Here is a 19,241-nt window from a genome sequence, read left to right on the forward strand (position 1 = left end):
GCCTAACCATAACCCTAACGTGAACCCAACCCTAGCCCTAACCTGAAACCAAACCCTGAATCTAACACTAAACGTAACCTGAAACCGAACCCTAACCTTAACACTCACCCTATCCCTAATCCTAACATAAACCATAACCCTAATACTAACCATTAATCTAACTCAACCCTAATCCTAACATGAAAGCGAACCCTAATCCTAACAGTATACTTAACATGAACCCTAACCCTAACCCCAAACCCAACCCTAAAACTCTACCTACCAATAACCCTAACAAGAATGTTAACTCTAACCCACCTGAACCCTAACACTAAAGCTAACCCTAACTCAAACCCTAACCCTAACACTAACCCGCACCATAACCCTAACCCTAACCAGTACCCTAAATCTAACCCAAACCCTAACCCAAAACCTAACCCTAAACCACATTTGAACCCAATTACTAACATGAATCCGAACCCTAACATAACTCTAAACTGAACCCTTAGCCTAACCCTAAAACTAACCCTAAACCTAAAGCAAACACTAGCTCTAACCCAACTAAACCCTAACCCGAACACTAACCCTAAACCTAACCAGAACTCTAACCCTAAGCATAATCCTAACTCAAACCCTAACCTGAACCAAATGGTAACTGTAATCCAAAGCATGACCATGACGCCATCCTACCATTAAATGTAACCCAAACCCGAACCCGAACTCTAACCCTAACACTAACTCTAATCCTAACGCGAACCCTAACCCTAACCCTAACCCGAAGCCTAATCCTACCCTAACTCTAACCCTAACCCAAATCCCGAACCCGAACTGGAACCAGAACCCCAATCAGACCACTAACTCTAATCCTATACCTAACCATAACCCTAAGCCAAAACCGAACCCTAACCCTTGCACTAACCCTAACCTTAAGAGTAACCCTATAACTAACCCTAACCCTAACCCTAGCATGAAAACTAACACTAACCCTACCCAAACCATAACCCTAACCCTAAGCCTAATCTAACCCAACCCTAAACCTAGCCATAAACCTTAGCCTAACCATAACCCAAACCATAGCAGTAACCCTATCACTAATCCGAACGGCAACCCTAACCCTAAAACTTCCTAGATCCCCAAAACGAAGCCTAACCCCAACCCTAGCCCAACAATAACCCTAACACTAATAATAAACCTAACCCTAAACCCTAAGGCTAACTTTAAGCCTAAAGAAAACCGGTGCTGGCCCTGACCCTAACACTGACCAGACCAATAACCCTAGCTTTACAACAAACCAAACCCTAAACCCTAACCTGAACCCTAACCCAGACCCTAACCTGAACCCTAACACTAAACCGAACCCTAACCTGACCCCTAACCTTAAACCTAACTGTAACCCAAACAGAGCCTAAGCGTAACCCTAACAGTAACCTTAACCATAACCCTGTCCTGAAACCTAACACTAATCCTAAACCTAACCCTAACCTGAACCCTAACCCTAACCCTAAACCTAACCGGAACCCAACCATAACCATAAATCTAACCCTAACAGTAACCATATCCCTAACCTTAACCCGAACCCGCAGCCAACTCTAACACTAACCCTAGGCCTAACCCTAACACTAACTCGTACCGGAACACTAACCCTAGCCCTAAACTTAACCCGTACCCTAACCCTAATCCTAACCTGAAGCGTAACCCGATCCTAACCCTAACCATAACCAATCCCTAACCTGAAATGGAACCCTCACGCTAATCCAAACACTAACCCTAAAACTAAACTTACCCTTATACCTAACCCTAACCCAAACTGTAAGGCTTACCCTAACACGAAACCTAATCAAAACCCTAACCTGAAGTTGAATCATAAAACTAACCCTAACTCTTACTCTGACTCTAAACCTAACCTGTATCCTAACCCTAACACTAACCCTAACTGTAACCTTAACCGTAACCTTAATCCTCACCCAGAACCTAAACTGAACGCTAAACATAAACCTAATCCGAACCCTAACCTTAACCCAAAACCAAACCTAAACCGAACTCCAGCGCTAACACTAAACTGAACACTATCGCTATCCCTAATCCTAACCAAACTAACCATGACACAAACACTAACCCAAACTCTAACCCTAACCCTAACCCAACCAAAGCCTAAGAGTAACCTAGCCCTAACCCTAAGCCTAACCATAACTCGAACTCTAACAGCAACCCTAACACTAACCTGAACCATAACCCTAAACTTGAACCCTAATGCTATCTGTAACCCAACCCAACCCTAACCCTAACCCTAGCGCTAACCTGAAGCCTAACCCTAACCCAAACTCTTACACTAACCCTAATCCTAACTCAAACCCGAACCCTAACCCTAACCCATTCCTACCCCTAATCATAAAAATTTCTAACCCTAACCCAAACCAACCCTAACCCTAACCCCAGCACTAAACTGAAGCCTAATCCTAACCCCAACCCCAACCCTAATAGTAACCCGAAACCAAAGTCTAACCCTAACCCTCACCCTAACCGTTAACTAAACTGAACTCAAAACCTAACCCTGACACGAAGCCAAACCCGACAATAAGCGAAACCCTAACACAATCCAGAACCCGAACCCTAACCCTAACCCTAACCCTAACCCTAATCTGAACACTAACCTCTCCCTAAATGTAACACTAACAATAGCTGTAACTCTAATCCTAACCCTAAACATAACCCGAAACGTAACACTAACACTAACCCGAACAAGAAGTTGAAACCTAAAGCTAACCTGAACCCCATATCTAACCCTAACATGAAACCAACCCTAACCCTACAGCTAACCATTATCCTAACACGAATATTAACCCTAACATTATGAGAAACCCTAACCTGAAACGTAACCCTAACCCTAACCCGACTCCTAGCTCGACACTAACCCTAACCCTAACATGATCTTGAAGCTGAACCCTAACCCTAACACTAACCTGAACACTAACTCTAACACTAAACCCAATCCTAACCCTAACCCCAACCCTTAACCTAACCTTAAACCTAACACTACACTGAACCATAACCCTAAATCCAGCTCTAATTCTAACCCTAACCCTAACCCGAATCCAACCCTAACCCTAACCCTAGCACTAACCCGAACCCTAAAGCTAAGGTTAACCCTAAACCGAAACTGAAACCTAATCGTAACATTAATCTGAACACTAAACATAACCCTGTACATAACCCAACTCCAACCCTAAACTGAAGGCAACCGTAATCCTAACCCTAACGTGAACCCTAACACTAAAGCTAACCCTAAACATAACCACAACCCTAATCCAAATACTAACACTAAAACTAAACTTAATGCTAACCCGAACAATAACCCTTACCCTAACATGAATCCTAACCCTAACTCTAACCCGAAATCGAACCATAATACTAAACCTAAGCCTAAACTTAACATTAATCCTAAACCTAACCCTAATCCTAACCTGAAAACTAACCATAATGCTAACACTAACCAGAACCCGAAACCTAGCCCTAACGTGAACACTAATGCTAAATCTAATCCGAACCCGAACCTGACCCCTAACCATAACCCGAACCCTATCCCTAACCCGAACACGAACCCAACCATAGCCCTAAACCTAACCCTAATCCTAACACGAACCTTAACCCTAACTCGTACCCTAAACCGATCCCTAACACTAACCCTAACCTGAAGACGGAGCAGATCCTAACCCTAACCCTAACACTAACCCTAATACTAACTCTAACACTAACCAGACCACTAAACCTAACCCTAACCCTAAGCTGAACCCTAGCACACGAACCTTAAACTAAAGCTAACCCGACCACTGACCTGAGGGCTAACTCTAACCCTAAACCTAAACCAAAAGCGTACACGAACCCTAACTCCAACCCTAACCAGGACCCTAACCCTAACCCTAACCCCAACCCTAACCCTAACACTAACCCTAAACTAAACCCTAACCTGAACCATAACCCTAACCCTAACAATAACCCGAACGTTAACCCTAATGGGAAGGCAATGATAGCCCTAATTCTAAGCAAACAGTAACACTTACCCTAAGCCTAACCATAACTCAATCCCGAACCCTCACCCAAAGCCTAACCCGACCCTAACACTAACCAGAATCCTAAGCCTAACCTTAACCCCAATCCTAAATGTAACCCTAGCCATAAACCAGCCTGAACTTTAACCTGCACCCTGACCCTAACCCTAAGCGGAACCCAACCATAACCCTAACACTAAGCCTAACCCTAACCCGAACCCGAACCCGAAAGCTAACCCTAAACCTAAGCCTGACCCTAACCCTGTCCCTAGCCCTAACCCCAACCCTAACCCTAAACCTAAACCAAGCCAGTACACAAATCCTAACCTGAACCCTAAGCCTAACCTTAACCCTAACCCAAACCCGAACCCGAACCTTAATCCTAACCCTAAACCTAACCCGATCCCTAACCCAAACTCTAACATGAACCTTAACCCGAAAGCTAGTAATGATTCACACTTGGATACAAAAATGTTTCTTTCAGTCAACTTACAAACCGAGAGAAGAAAGTGTGTTCTCTAAGGAATTTGAGAGTGTTCCTGTCCCTAGGAACTCCACGGCCCTGTTTCCAAACCTCCTTTTGGATGGTGATCATTAGCAGGTGGAAGGAAGGGAGATGGGGCATGAAGGTTCTTCCAGGAATGGATGTTATCCATAGTTTAACTCAGCTGTAGTAGTGATTGCCCCTCATATACCAAGATGTTTCTTACCATCTTCTCACAAAGCCAGGATAAGAAAGTGCCTTCTCTAAGGAATTTGACTGAGATTCTGTCTCAAGGCCCTACATGGTGCTGTGCACAACTTTCATTGGGAAGGCCATCCTTAGGAGCTGGAAGGAAAGGAGATTGGGCATGAAGTTACTTCCAGGAATGGCTGGTATCCATCGTTTCACTCAGCTCTAGTAGTGATTGCCACAAAGATAGAAAGATGTTTCATAACATCTACTTACTGTCCAGGATAAGAAAGTGCCTGGTCTAAGGCAAGTGAGTGAGATTCTCTCTGAAGGCGCTATGTGGACCTGTGCAAAACCTTTTTGGGAAGGCGATCTTTAGGAGTGGGGAGGAAAAGAGATGGGGCGTGAAGTTGCTTCCAGGAATGGGTGCTATACATAGTTTATCCGAGTTGTAGTAGTGATTGCCACTCAGATACAAAGATGTCTCTTACCATCTAAATACAAGCCAGGATAAGAAAGTGCTTTCTCTAAATCATGTGGATGAGATTGTCTCTCAAGGCCCTTCATGGGTCTGTGTAAACATGCTTTGGCAAGGCGATCCTTTTGCACTGGAAGGAAGGGAGATGTGGCAAGAAGTTTTTTCCAGGAATGGGTGTTATACATAGTTTAACTCACCTTCAGTAGTGATTGCCACACAGATAGAAAGATGTTTCTTTCCATCTACTTACAAGCCGAGATAAGAAAGTGCCTTCCCAAAGACATGTGTGTGAAATCCTCTCTCAAGGCCCTCCATGGCCCTGTGCACAACCTGGTTTTGGATGGCGATCTTTAGGAGCTGGGAGAAAGGGAGATTGGGCACCAAGTTGTTTCCAGGAATGGGTCTTATACATAGTTTAACTCAGCTGTAGTAATGATTGCCACTCACAAACAAAGATGTTTCTAGCCATCTACTTCCAACCCAGGATAAGAAATTCCGTTCTCGAAGGCATTTGAGAGTGATCCTGTGTCAAGGCCCTACACGGCCCTGTTTCCATACCTGCTTTGGGAAAGTGATCCTTTGGAGCTGGAAGGAGGGAGATTGGGCACATAGTAATTTCCAGGAATGGGAGTTATACTTAGTTTAGCTCAGCTGTAGTAATGCCTGCCACTCAGATACAAACATGCTTCTAGCCATCTACTTAGAATGTAGTATGAGAAAACGTGCTCTCAATGGCTTATGAGTGAGATGCTGTCACAAGACAATACACAGTCCTGTTTCCAAACCTGCTTTGAGAAGGCAATCCTTAGGAGTTGGAAGGAAGGGAGATTGGGCACTAAGTCATTTCCAGGAATGGGTGTTATACTTAGTTTAGCTCAGCTGTAGCAATTCTTGCCACTCAGATACAAACATGTTCCTAACCATCTACTTAGAATCCGCTATCATTAAGTGTGCTCTCTATGGCTTGTGAGTGAGATTGTCTCAAGGCACTACATGGTCCTCGTTCCATACCTTCCTTAGGAAGGCAATCCTCATGTAACGGAAGGAAGGGATATTGGGCCTGAACTTCGTTCCAGGAACTGGCGTTATCCATAGTTTAATTCAGCTATAGTAGTGATGCCACTCAGATAGAAAGATGTTTCTTACTTACAAACAGGGATAAGAAAGTTCCTTCTCTAAGACATGTGTGTGAGATTCTCTCTCAAGGCCCTACATGGCCCTGTGCAAAACCTGCTTTGGGAAGGCGATCCTTGGGAGCTGGAAGGAAGACAGATTGGGCATGAAGTTACTATCAGGAATGGTTGTAATACATAGTTCAATTCAGCTGTAGTAATGAATGCCTCTCAGATACCAAGGTGTTTCATACCGTCTACATTCAAACCCGGAAAAGAAATTGTGTTCTCCAAGGCATTTGAGAGTGATCCTGCCTCAAGGCCCTACATGGCCCTGTTTACAAGCCTGCTTTTGGAAGGAGATCTGTAGCAGCTGGAAGGAAGGGAGATTGGGCATGAAGTCATGTCCAGAAGCAGGTGCTATACATAGGTTAGCTCAGTTGTACTAACGATTACCACTCATATAGCTACTCGTTCCTAGACTGTTACTTACAAGGTGGTTCAGAAAGTGCCTTATCAAAGGAGTATGAGATTCGTTCTCAGGGCACAAAATGGCATTATGCTCCAAACCGGGTTCAGGTTTTTCACCATTACAAGATGGAAAGAAGAGAGGTTAGGCACAAATTTATTTCCAGGAATGGGCGTTACACATACTTTTGCTAAGCTGTAGGAAGATTGCCACTCATATACAAACTTGTTCATGGACTTCTACTTAGAAGCCTGCATCAGAAATTTCCTTCTCAAAAGAATGTAAGATTAATTCTCAGGTCCAGAAATGGCATTATTTTCCAAATTATGTTCCTGGGTGAGCAAAGTGATCCTTACAACATGGGAGGAAGAGAGATTATGCACAAAATTGTTTCAGGGATTAGGTGTTATACACCTTTTAAATCCGCTTTTAAAATGATTGTCACTCATTTACAAACTTGTTCCTGCATATCTACATATAGGCTGGGATTAGAAAGTGCCTTCTCATAGGAATGTGAGATACCTTCTCAGGGTCCGAATGCCAATATGTTCCAAAACATTTAGGTTGGTGATGCTTACGAGCTGGAAGGAAGAGAGATTGGGCACCAAGTTATTTTCAATAATAGGTGATATATATATCATCTCTGCTGTAGTAATGATTGCCACTCATATTCAAACTTGTTCCCAGACATTTACTTACAAGCCAGGATCAGAAATTGCCTTCTCAAAGAAATGTGAGATTCGTTCTCAATGGCCGAATTGGCATTATTTACCAAACCTCGTTTTGGGTTGTGATCCTTACGTGATTGAAGGAAGCGAGATAAAGCACAAAGTTATTTCCAGGAATGGGTGTTATACAAAATAAAATTCACCTCTACTAATGATTGAAACTCATATAGCAACGTTTTCCTAGACATCTACTTAGATCCTTCTCAAGGGAATGTGAGTTTTGTTGTCCAGATGCAAAATGACAGTATGTTCGAAATCTGGTTTAGGTTTGTGATCTTTATGAGAGGGAAAGAAGCGAGATTAGACACAAAGTTACTTCCAGAAATGGGTGTTACGTGAAGTTCACCTCAACTGTAGTAATGATTGCCAATCATATACAAACTTGTTCCTAGACATCTACGTAAAAGCCAGGATCAGAACATTCCTTCTGAAAGCAATGTGAGACTCCTTCTTAAGGACTGACATGGCATTATGGTCCAAATCAGGTTTAGGTTTGTGATCCTTATGAGATGGAAAGAAGAGAGACTAGGCACAAAGTGATTTCCAGGAATGGGTGATATACCAAGTTTGTTAGCTGTAGTAATGACAGTCACGCCTATACAAACTTGTTCCTAGATATCTACTTAGAAGCTGGTATCAGAGAGTGTGTTCTGAAAAGAATGTGAGATTCCTTCTAAAGGCCTGAGAGGGCACTATGTTCCAAACCTGGTTGATGAAGGTGGTCCTTACGAGCCAGAATGAAGAGAGTTTGGGCATGAAGTTATTTCCAGGAATGGCTGTTAGTCACAGTTTAGCTCAGTTGTAGTAACGATTGCCAAACAAAACTTGTTCCTACACTTCTACTTAGAGGCCGGGATAAGAAGGTTCCTTCTGAAAGGAATATGAGGTTCCTTCTCTTTTTTCTTTCTGAGTAAGTTCAGCCCTGAGCTAACGTCCATACCAATCCTCCTCTATTTGCTGAGGAAGTCTGGCCCAGACCTAACATCAGTCCCAATCTTCCTCCACTTTATGTGGGATGTCACCACAGCATGGCCTGACAAACTGTGTGTCGGTGTGTGCCCGGTATTTGAACGCAGGCCACCAGCAACAGAGGGTGCACACTTAACCACTACGCCATGGGGCTGGACCCTATGAGGTTCCTTCTCAAGGCCCAAAATACCATGATGTTCCAACAATGGTTGAGCAAGCTGATCCTGATGAGATAAAGGAAGAGAGATTAGGCACAAAGTGATTTCCAGGAATGGCTGTTATACATACTTTAGCTCCTGTCGTCATGATTGCCACTCATATGCAAACTTGTTCATGGAACAAGTTCCCTACATACAGGTCAGGAACACAAAGGGCCTTCGCAAAGGAATGTGACTTTCCTTCTCAGGGCCCAAAATCGCAATATGTCCCAAACCTCGTTTAGGTTTGTGATCCTTACTGGATGGAAGGAAGAGAGATTGGGCACAATGACATTTTCATGAATGAGTTTTCTACATAGATTAACTCAGGTGTAGTAATGATTGCCACTCATATACAAACTTATTCCTAGACATCTACATAACCCCAGGATCAGAAAGCAACTTCTCAAAGAAATGTGATATTCCTTCTGAAGGTCTGAAACAGCAATATGTTCCAAAATTGGTCGAGGAAGGTGGTACTTACGAGCTGGAAGTAAGAGAGATTGAGCATGAAGATTTTTTCCAGGAATTGATGTTATTCATAGAATAGCTCAGTTGTACTAACGATGGCCACTTATATAGAATCTTGTTCCTGGACATATACTTAGAAGCAGTGATCAGAAAGTGCCTTCTTAAAGGAATATGAGATTCCTTCTCAAGGCCGGAAACGGCAATATGTTCCAAACGTGGTTGAGGAAAGTGGGCCTTATGATCTGGAAGGAAGAGAGACTGGCACGAAGTTATTTTCAGGAATAGGTGTTATTCATAGTTCAGCTCAGTTGTAGTAATGATTCCACTCATATACAAACTTGTTTCTAGGGATCTACTTAGAAGCTGGGATCAGAAAGTTCCTTCTCAAAGTAGCGTGAGATTCATTCTCAAGGCCCGACATGGTATTACATTCAAAACATTGCTTAGGAATGTAATCATTTAGAGCTGGAAGGAAGAGAGATAGGGTAGGAAGTTATTTTGAGGAATGGTTCTTATACATAGTTTAGCTCAGCTGTAGTAATGATTGCCACTCATTTAGAAACTCGTTACTAGACATTTACTTATAAGCCAGGATCAGAAAGTGCTTTCTCAAAGGAGTGTGAGATTTGTTCTCAAGGGCCTGAAATGGCATTATGTTCGAAACCTGATTTAGGTTTGTGATCCTTACGAGATGGAAGGAAGAGAGAAGCACAGCTCTATTAGTGATTGCCACTCACATACAAACTTGATCCTAGACGTCTAAGTGCAGGCTGTGATCAGAAACTGCTGTCTCAAAGGAATGTGAGATTTCTTCTCAAGGTCTGAAATGGCAATATGTCCCCAACTTGGTTGAGGAAGGTCTTCATTACGAGCTGGAAGGAAGATAGATTTGGCATGAAGTTATTTTCAGGATTGGGTGTTATTCAAAGAATAGTTCAGTTGTAGTAACGATTGCCACTTATATGGAATCTTGTCCTGGATATCTACTTAGAAGCAGGGATCAGAAAGTGCCTTCAAAGTAGTGTGAGATTCATTCTCAAGGTCTGAAATGGCATGGCATGATGCATGAAACTTGGTTTATATTTGTGATCCTTATGAGATTGAAGAAGGAGAGATGAGGCATAAGTATTACCTGGAATGGTTGTTATAGACAGTTGAGCTCAGATCTAGTAATGATTAACACATATACATACTTATTCCTAGACTTCAACATTCTGGACAGGATCAGAATGTGCCTTCTCAAAAGAATATGAGATTCCATCTCAAGGAGTGACATGGCAATATGTTCCAAACCTGGTTTAGCTTTGTGATCCTTATGAGTTGGAAGGAAGAGAGATGAGGCACAAAGTTATTTTCAGGAATGGGTATCATACACAGCTTAGCTCAGCTGTCGTAACACTTGCCACTCATATACAAACTTGTTCCTAGACATCTACTTCCACTCTGGGATCAGAAATTGCCTTCTCAAAGGAATGTGAGAATCCTTCTCAGGGCCCAACAAGGCAATATGGTCCAAAACGTGTTTAGTTTAGTGATGCTTAGTGCTAGAAGGAAGAGAGTTTTTACATGAAGTTATTTCGTGGAATGGGTATTATAAATCATTTTACTCAGTTGTAATACTGATTGATGCTCCAATATAAACTTGTTCCTAGACATCTACTTACAAGAAGTTATCAGTAAGTGTCTTCACAGAGGAATGTGAGATTTGCTCTCAATGACCAAAATAGCATTATGTTCTAAACCTGGTTTAGGAAGGTGATTCTCACTAGCTGAAATGAAGAGCGAGTGAGCACAAAGATACTTCCAGGGATGGGTATTATATACAGATGAGCTCAGCTGTAGTGATGATTGCCACTCATATACAAAGTCGTTGCTAGACATTTGCTAACAAGCCTGGGTCAGAAAGTGCCCTCTCAAAGGAATATGAGATTCAATCTCAAGGCCTGAAACTGCATTCTGTTATATACCTGTTTTAGGATTCTGATCTTTACGAGATGGAAGGAAGAGATAGTGGGCATGAAGTTATTTCCAACGATGGGTGTTATACATAGTTCAGATAAGTTCCAGTAATCATTGAAATTCAATTACTAACTTGTACCTAGAGCTCTACTTAGAACCCGGGATCAGAAATTGACTTCTCAAAGGAATGTGATATTCCTTCTCAAGGCCTGAAATGGCAATATGTCCCCAACCTGGTTAAGGAAGTTGGACCTCATTTGCTAGAAGGAAGAGAGACAGGGCACGAAGTCATTTCCTTAGTTGTTACTGGCAAAAGTGCCTGAGCAGTGGTATTTTGTCTTTCCATTGAGAAGGCAGCCTCAGTGCAGGCAACGAACCAAAAGGAAGAAAAGGCACTTTCCATTATGACCCTCAAAAACTAAATGGAAATGTTTTTCTCCACAGAGTATGTTCATTAGATGGATACAATAGATATTCTCTCCCAGCTGCAGTTTAAGGTTTAAAAGCTCTCAGGGGTACATGCTCCTTAAATGTACTTGCAAGCAGATTTAAGCAAGAACTTGCTGACATTACATGGGAGAGAAGTCTCTTTTTGTTTTTGTGAGGAAGATCAGCCCTGAGGTAACATCCGATGCTGATCCTCCCCTTTTTTGTTGAGGAAGTTTGGCCCTGAGATAACATCTGTGCCCATCTTCCTCTACTTTATATGGGACGCCACCACAGCATGTCCTGGCAAGCTGTGCGTTGGTGCGTGCCCAGGGTTGGGAAAATGAAAACCCCAGGACACCAAAGTGGAGCGTGCACACGAAACCGTTTGCGCCACCAGGCAGGCCCCAGGGAGAAAATTCTTAAGTAAAAGTCATTAACAGCAATGTTGGGAGAGGCAATTTTCAGGATAGTCTTCTACAGATGCAAGCAAGAATTTTGCTCCAGACTGACCTTTCCTTTTACAGATGCTATAGATACTATCTCCCAAGTGTACTGAAATTTTAAAACCTCTCATATGAAGATGTTACTTACACTTATTTTGTATCTGTGTTAAACAAAAGTGTTCGTCATGATATGCTAGTGAGACCCTGAATGTAGTTTGAACTGCAGTGTATTCAAATTCTCAAGATGATCCTAAACAGCTACAAGGAGGAGTTTCTCTGTAGAGTCAACTGTCATCGAATGGATGGTAAGGATAATCTGCACCACCTGTAGTGATAGCTCTCCTAGTAAGATGATCCTGAAAACTACTGGCAAACTTGGTTGCTTAGTGGTGTTTTGTCATTCCATTGGGAAGACAGCCTCAGTGCAGGCAATGAACGGCAAAGAGGAAAAGGTACTGAACCACATCATCTAAAAATCTACAAGGAAGAGTTTTTCTGCACAGCGTACGTTCATGTACTGGATGTTCTGGATATTGTGTCCCAGCTGCGGTGGAAAGTTTAAAAGCTCTCAGAGGCAGATCCTGCGGAAAGCTACTTGCAATCTGAGTTCAGCAAGGCCTTTCTTTCATTAAATAGGGAGAGAATTACTAAGTGAATGTTGTTAACTGCAAGGATGCAAAGGAAATTTTCAGGATAGTCCTATACAGATATTAGCAAGAAATTTTCTCTACAATGATCTTTCATTTTATAGATGTTATAGATCCTCCCATCTGTACTGAAATTTTAAAACCTCTCATACGAAGGTATTCCTAAGAGATATTTGCAACCTGTGGTAAACAATAGTGTTGATAATGATATGCTAGTGAGACCCTGAAGGTAGACTGAACTACAATGTTTTTAATGTCACTCATGAATATGATTCTAAACAGCGACATGTAAAGATATTCTTCACACGGTACTTTCGTTGAATGGATGTGATAGAGTTTCTTCCCCGGTTGTGGTGACAATTTTAACATCTCATAGGAATGTGCTCCTAGCAGCAACTGGCAAAATAGGTTTACAGTGGTGTTTTGTCTTTATGTTGTGGAGGAGACCTGAGTGCAGGCAATGAACTTCAGAGATGAAAAGGCATTTTGTAAGATGATCTTAAAAAGCTAAAAGGACGTATCTTCCTCCACAGAGTACTTACATGGAATGTATGGTATAGATATTCTGTCCCAGCTTCAGTGGAAAGTTTAAAATCTCGCAGAGACAGATCTGCTGAAAGCTACTTGCCATCTGAGTTCAGCAAGATCTTTCTTGCCTTACCTGGGAGCGAATTCTTAAGTGAAGGTCGTTAACTGCAAAGGTGGAAAAGGCAATTTTCAGGATACTCCTATACAGATACAACCAAGAGATTTTCTCCACACTGAACTCTCATTTCATGGATGTTTAGATACTCTCTCCAGCTGAACTGAAAATTTAAAACCTCTCATATGAAGAAGTTACTAACAGACATTGGCAACCTGTGTTAAGCAATAGTGTTCATCATGATATGCTAATGATACCCTAGATGCAGACTGAACTGCAGTGCCTTTAAAGTCATTCATGAACATAATCCTAAGCAGGTACAAGAAGAGGTCTTCTTCACGGTATACTTTCATTGAATGGATTTGGTAAAGCTTCTTTCCGAGGTGTGTTGAAATGTTGAAACTCTCAAAGGAAGGTGTTCCTAACAGCTACTGGCAGAGTAGGTTTAGCAGTAGTGTTTTCTCTTTAAATCAGGGAGGAAACGTGAGTGCAGGCGATGAAATGCAAAGATGAAAATGCAATTGACAATATGATCTGAAGAAGCTAAAAGCAAGTGTTTTCCTCCACATGGTACTTATATGGAATGGATATTATAGATAAGTTCTCCCAGCTGCAATGAAAATTTTAAAAGCTCTCAGAAGCTCATTCTTAAAGGACCCTGCAAGCTGAGTTCAACAAAGTCTTTCTTGCTTTACTTGAGAGAGAGAGCTGAGTGAAGGCCGTTAAATGCAATGAGGGAAAAGGCAATTTGCATGATGAACGTACACAGTTACACGAACTAGATTTTCAAGAAACTTGTCTTTCATATTATGGATGTTATAGATACTGTCTCCCAACACTACTGAAATTTAAAACCCCTAAGATGAAGATGTTGCTTTCAGATATTGGCCACCTGTCTTAAGCAATATAATTCATCATGAGATGCTAGTGGGAACCTGACTAGAGTTTGAACTGCAGTCTATTAAAAGTCTCTTCTCAAGATGACCATTAACAGCCACAAGCTGGAGTTTCTGGGAAGCGTCAACTTTCTTTGAGTTGATCATAACAATAATCTGCACCGCCTGTAGTGATCGTTCAAACGCTCTCCTAAGAAGATGCTCTGATGGCTACTGGCAAAGGTCATTGAGCAGGAGTGTTTTGTGTTTCCATTGGCAAGGGAGGCTCAGTGCAGGCAATGAACGACAAAGAGGAAAAGGCACTTTACCATATGATCCTAGAAAGCTAAAAGGAAGAATTTTTCTCCACAGGGTACATTCCTGAAATGGATGTTATTGATATTCGCTCCCCGCTGCAGTGAAACGTTAAAAAGCTCTCAGAGGGAGATCCTCCTTAAAGATACTTCCAAGCTGAGTTCAGCAAACATTTTTTACCTGACTTGGGAGAAAGAGCACGGATGAAGGTTATTTACTGCAATGTTGGAAAAGGCAATTTTCAGAATAGTCCTATACAGATACACGCAAAAGATTTTCTCCACACCTGAATTTCAATTGATGGATGTTATAGAGACCCTTTGCCAGCTGTACTGACATTTGAAAACCACTCATATGAAGATGTTACTTACAGATATTGGCCAACTGTGATAAGCAATAGTGTTCATCATGATACGTTACTGAGAACCTGAAGGCAGACTGAACTGCAGTGTAGTCCAAGTCTCTTCTCAAGATCATCCCAAACAGCTGCAAGCAGAGTTTCTCTGAAGAGTCCGCTTTCGTTGAATGTAGGGTAATGATAATCTGCACCACATGTAGTGATAGTTTGAAAGCTCTCCTAGGAGTGTTTCAAAGAGTTACTGGTCAACATCGTTGAGCAGTGGTATTTTGTCTTTCTTGTGGGAAAGAAACCTCAGTGCAGGACATGAAATACAAAGAGGAAAAGGCACTTTACTATGTGATCCGAAAAACTAAAAGGAAGACTTTTCCACCACACAGTATGTTCATGTAATGGATGTTATAGATATTCTCTCCCAGCTGCAATGGAAAGTTTAAAAGCTCTCAGAGGAAGGTGCTCTTTAAACATACTTGCAAGCAAGTTCAGCAAGGACTTTCTGGCATTACAAGGAGAGAATTCCTATGTGTAGGTCGTTAACAGCAATGATGTAAAAGGCAATTTTCAGGATAATCCTAGACAGATATAAACAAGAGATTGTCTCCAAACTGGAATTTCATTTTATGGATGTTACATATACTGTCTCCCAGCCGTACTGAAATTTTAAAACCTCTCCAATGAGGATGTTACTAACAGGTTTTCGTCACCTGTGTTAAGCAATAGTGTTCGTCATGACATGCTAGTGAGACCCAGAACGCAGATTGAACTGCAGTGTATTTGAAGTCACTTATGAAGATGACCCTAAACAGTTATAAGCAGAAGTTATCTTCACAGTGTACTTTCATTAAATGGATGTGATAGAGCTTTTTTCTGAGCTGTGGTGAAAAGTGTAAACTCTCATGGGAAGGTGTTCCTAATCGCTACTGGCAGAGTAGGTTTAGCAGTGGTGTTTTTTCTTTACATCGGGGAGGGAGCCTAGGGCAGGCAATGAAATTCAAAGATGAGAATGTAATTGACAATGAGATCCAAAGAAGCTAAAAGCAAGTGTTTTCCTCCACAGAGTACTTACTTGGAATGGATGTAATGAATAGGTTCTCCTAGCTGCAGTGAAAAGTTTACAAGCTCTCAGAGGAAGATCGTCCTTAAAGATTCCTGCAAGGCGAGTTAAGAAACACTTTCTTGCATTACATGGGATAGAGAGCCTGAGCGAAGGTCGTTAACTGCAGTGATCTAAAGGCAATATGAAGGCTGATCCCATAAAGAGACAAGCCACAGATTTTCTGCATATTTCACTTTCATTTTATGGATGTTATAGATACCCTCTCCCAGCTGTACCGAAATTTTAAAACATCTCAGATGAAGATGTTACTTACAGATATAGGCCACATGTGTTAAGCCATAATGTTTGTCATGATATGTTCATGAGAGCCTGAAAGTGGATTGAACTGTAGTGTATTAAATCTCTCTTCTCAAGATGATCCTAAACAGCTACTATCAGGAGTTTCTCTGAAGATTCAACTGCAATGGAATGGATGTTAAATATAATCAGCAAAACCTGTAGTCATACTTTGAAATCTCTCATACGAAGATGTTCCTTACAGCTACTGTCAAAATTGGTTGAGCAGTGCTGTTTTGTCTCTATATAGTGAAGGAAACATCATTGCAGACAATGAACAGCAAAGAGGAAAAGGCAATTTACCATATAATCCTAATACCTAAAAGGAGGACTTTTTCTGCACAAATTATGTTCACGGAATGGATGTTGGAGATATTCTCTCCCAGATGCAGTGAATTGTTTAATAGATCTCAGAGGAAAATCCTCCTCAGAGATACTTGCATGCTGAGTTCAGCAAACATTTTCTTGCATGTCTTGGGAGAGAGAGTCTGAGTGAATGTCGTTAACTGCAAAGAGGGAAAAGGCAATTTGCAAGAAGATTCTATATAGCTGCAAGAATGAGATTTTCTCCACACTTGACTTTCATTTTATGGATGTTATAGATACTCTCCTCTAGCTGCAGTGAACCTGAAAAACCTCTCATATGAAGATGTAACCTATGATATTGACCACCTGTGTTAATCAAGTGTTCATCATAATATGCTACTCAGACCCCGAATGCAGATTGAACTGCAGTAATTAAAAGACTCTTCTCAAGATGATCCTAAACACCTACAAGCAGGACTTGCTCTGAACAGTCAACTTTTATTGAATGGATGATAATGATCATCTGCACCACCTGTAGTGATAGTTGGAAAGCTGTCATAGGACGTTGTTCCTAACAGCTACTTTCAAACTTGTTTGAGCAGTGGTGAGTTGTCTTTCGGTTGGGAAGGGAGCCTCAGTGCAGGCAATGAGCGACAAAGAGGAAAAGGCACTTTAACATATTCTGAAATGCTAACTTTAAGAGTTGCTCACCACAGAGTAGGTTCATGGAATGGATGTTAGAGTAATACTCGCCCCACTACAGTGGAAAGTTTAAAAGCTCTCAGAGGCAGATCCTCCTGTAAAGTACTTAGAAGAAGAGGTCAGCAAGAACTTTCTTGCTTTACGTGGGGAAGAATTCCTGATTGAAAGTAGTTAACTGCAATGTTGATAAAGGCAATTATCAGGATAGTCGTATACAGATAGAAGCAAGAACTTTTATACATACTGGACTTTCGTTTTATGGATGTTATAGATACACTCTCCCAGGGTTACTGAAATTTTAAATCCTCTCATATGAAGATGTTACTATCAGATACTGGCAAACTGTGATAAGCAATAATGGTCATCATGATATGCTAGTGAGACCCTGAATACAGATTGAACTGCAGTGTAGTTAAAGCCACTTAAGAACATGGTCATAAACGCTTACAAGAGGAGGTTTTCTTCATGGTGTACTTTCATTGAATGGATGTGATACAGCTTCTTTCCGAGCTGTGGTGAAAAGTGGAAACTTTCCTAAGAAGGTGTTCCCAACAGCAACTGGCAAAGTAGGTTTAGCAGGGGTGTTTTCTTTTATATCAGGAAGGAAGCCTGAGTGCATGCAATCAACTGCAAAGATGAAAGGCACTTTACAATATGATCCTAAAACGCTAAAAGGAAGTGTTTTCCTCCACAGAGAACTTACATGGAATGGATGTTACAGATATTCTCTTGCAGCTGCAGTGCAAGTTTACAAGCTCTCAAAGAAGGATCCTGCTTAAAGCTCCTTGCCAGCTGAGTTCAGCAAGTAGTATCTTGCCTTACATAGGAGAGAGAGCCTGAGTGACGGTCGTTAATTACAATGATGGAAAAGGCAATTTGCAGGAGGCTATAGACATACCAGGCAGAGATTTTCTGCACACTTGACTTTCATTTTATGGATGTTACAGATACTCTCTCCCAGCTGTAGTGATAAGTTTAAAAGCCCTCCAAGGAAGAGCTGACTTACAGCTACAGGCCTGTTGGGTTCAGAACTGGTGTTCTTTCATTATATTTGAGGGAAAGCCTGAGTGCAGGCCATGAAAATCAATGATTGAAAAGTTCACTCATCAAGATGATCCTCAACAACTAAAATCAGTGTTTTTCCACCGTGTATGTTATTTCAATGGATGTTATAGATATTTTCTCCAAGCAGTAGTGAAAAGCTTAAAAGCTCTCTTCGGAAGATCTTACTTACAGCTAATGGCAACATTTGCTCTGTAAGAAGATTCTCTCCTATACTGTGAGCGAGAGCCTGAGTAAATGTCGTGAGCTGCAATGTTTGAAAAAGTACTTTCCAGTGCAAATGCTAAATAGGTACAAGCAAGTGTTTTCTCCACACTGTGCTTTTCATAAATCGATATTATAGATATTCTCTTCCTTGTGTAGTGAAAAGTTTAAGCCCTCTCATAGGAAAATATTCCCAACAGCTACTGGCAAAGTGAAATCAACGAGCACATTCTTTCGTTCCATGTAAGAGAAAGCCTGAATGAAAGACGCCAACTGCAACCTTTGAAAAGGGACTTTTCAAGACGATCATAAACAGATTTAAAAAAGGAGTTTTTCTTCAGACTGTACTTTCATTGAATGGATGTTACAGATAATCTGTACCAGTTGTAGTGAAAAGTATAAAAAGTCTCATTAGAGTATGTTCCCTAGAGCTACTGGCAAGCTGAGTTCAGCAGAAATGCTCTTTCAGTACATTAGATAGAAGCCTGAGTGTAGACTATTAACAGGTTATGTGTGATATCAGTCATGTGTCCTTTGTGAGATTACTCATATATTTATGTGTGAAATCACACCCATTGTTAAGAGTGACATCACATCAATAGTGACATCACTCCCACTGCTCTCTAAGTGACATGTAAATTGTGACATCACTCCCATTGTGTGAATGTGATATCACACCCAAAGTTATGTGTGATGTGACACACTTGTTTATGGGTGACATCACAGCCCTTTGTGTGTGCCAACATCCTCATTGCATGTCACATCCCATCAATTGTGAGTGAC

This window comes from Ceratotherium simum, unplaced genomic scaffold (assembly GCF_057802395.1).
Source record: "Ceratotherium simum simum isolate JZ-2026a unplaced genomic scaffold, ASM5780239v1 HiC_scaffold_43, whole genome shotgun sequence".
Lineage (NCBI taxonomy): Eukaryota > Metazoa > Chordata > Mammalia > Perissodactyla > Rhinocerotidae > Ceratotherium > Ceratotherium simum.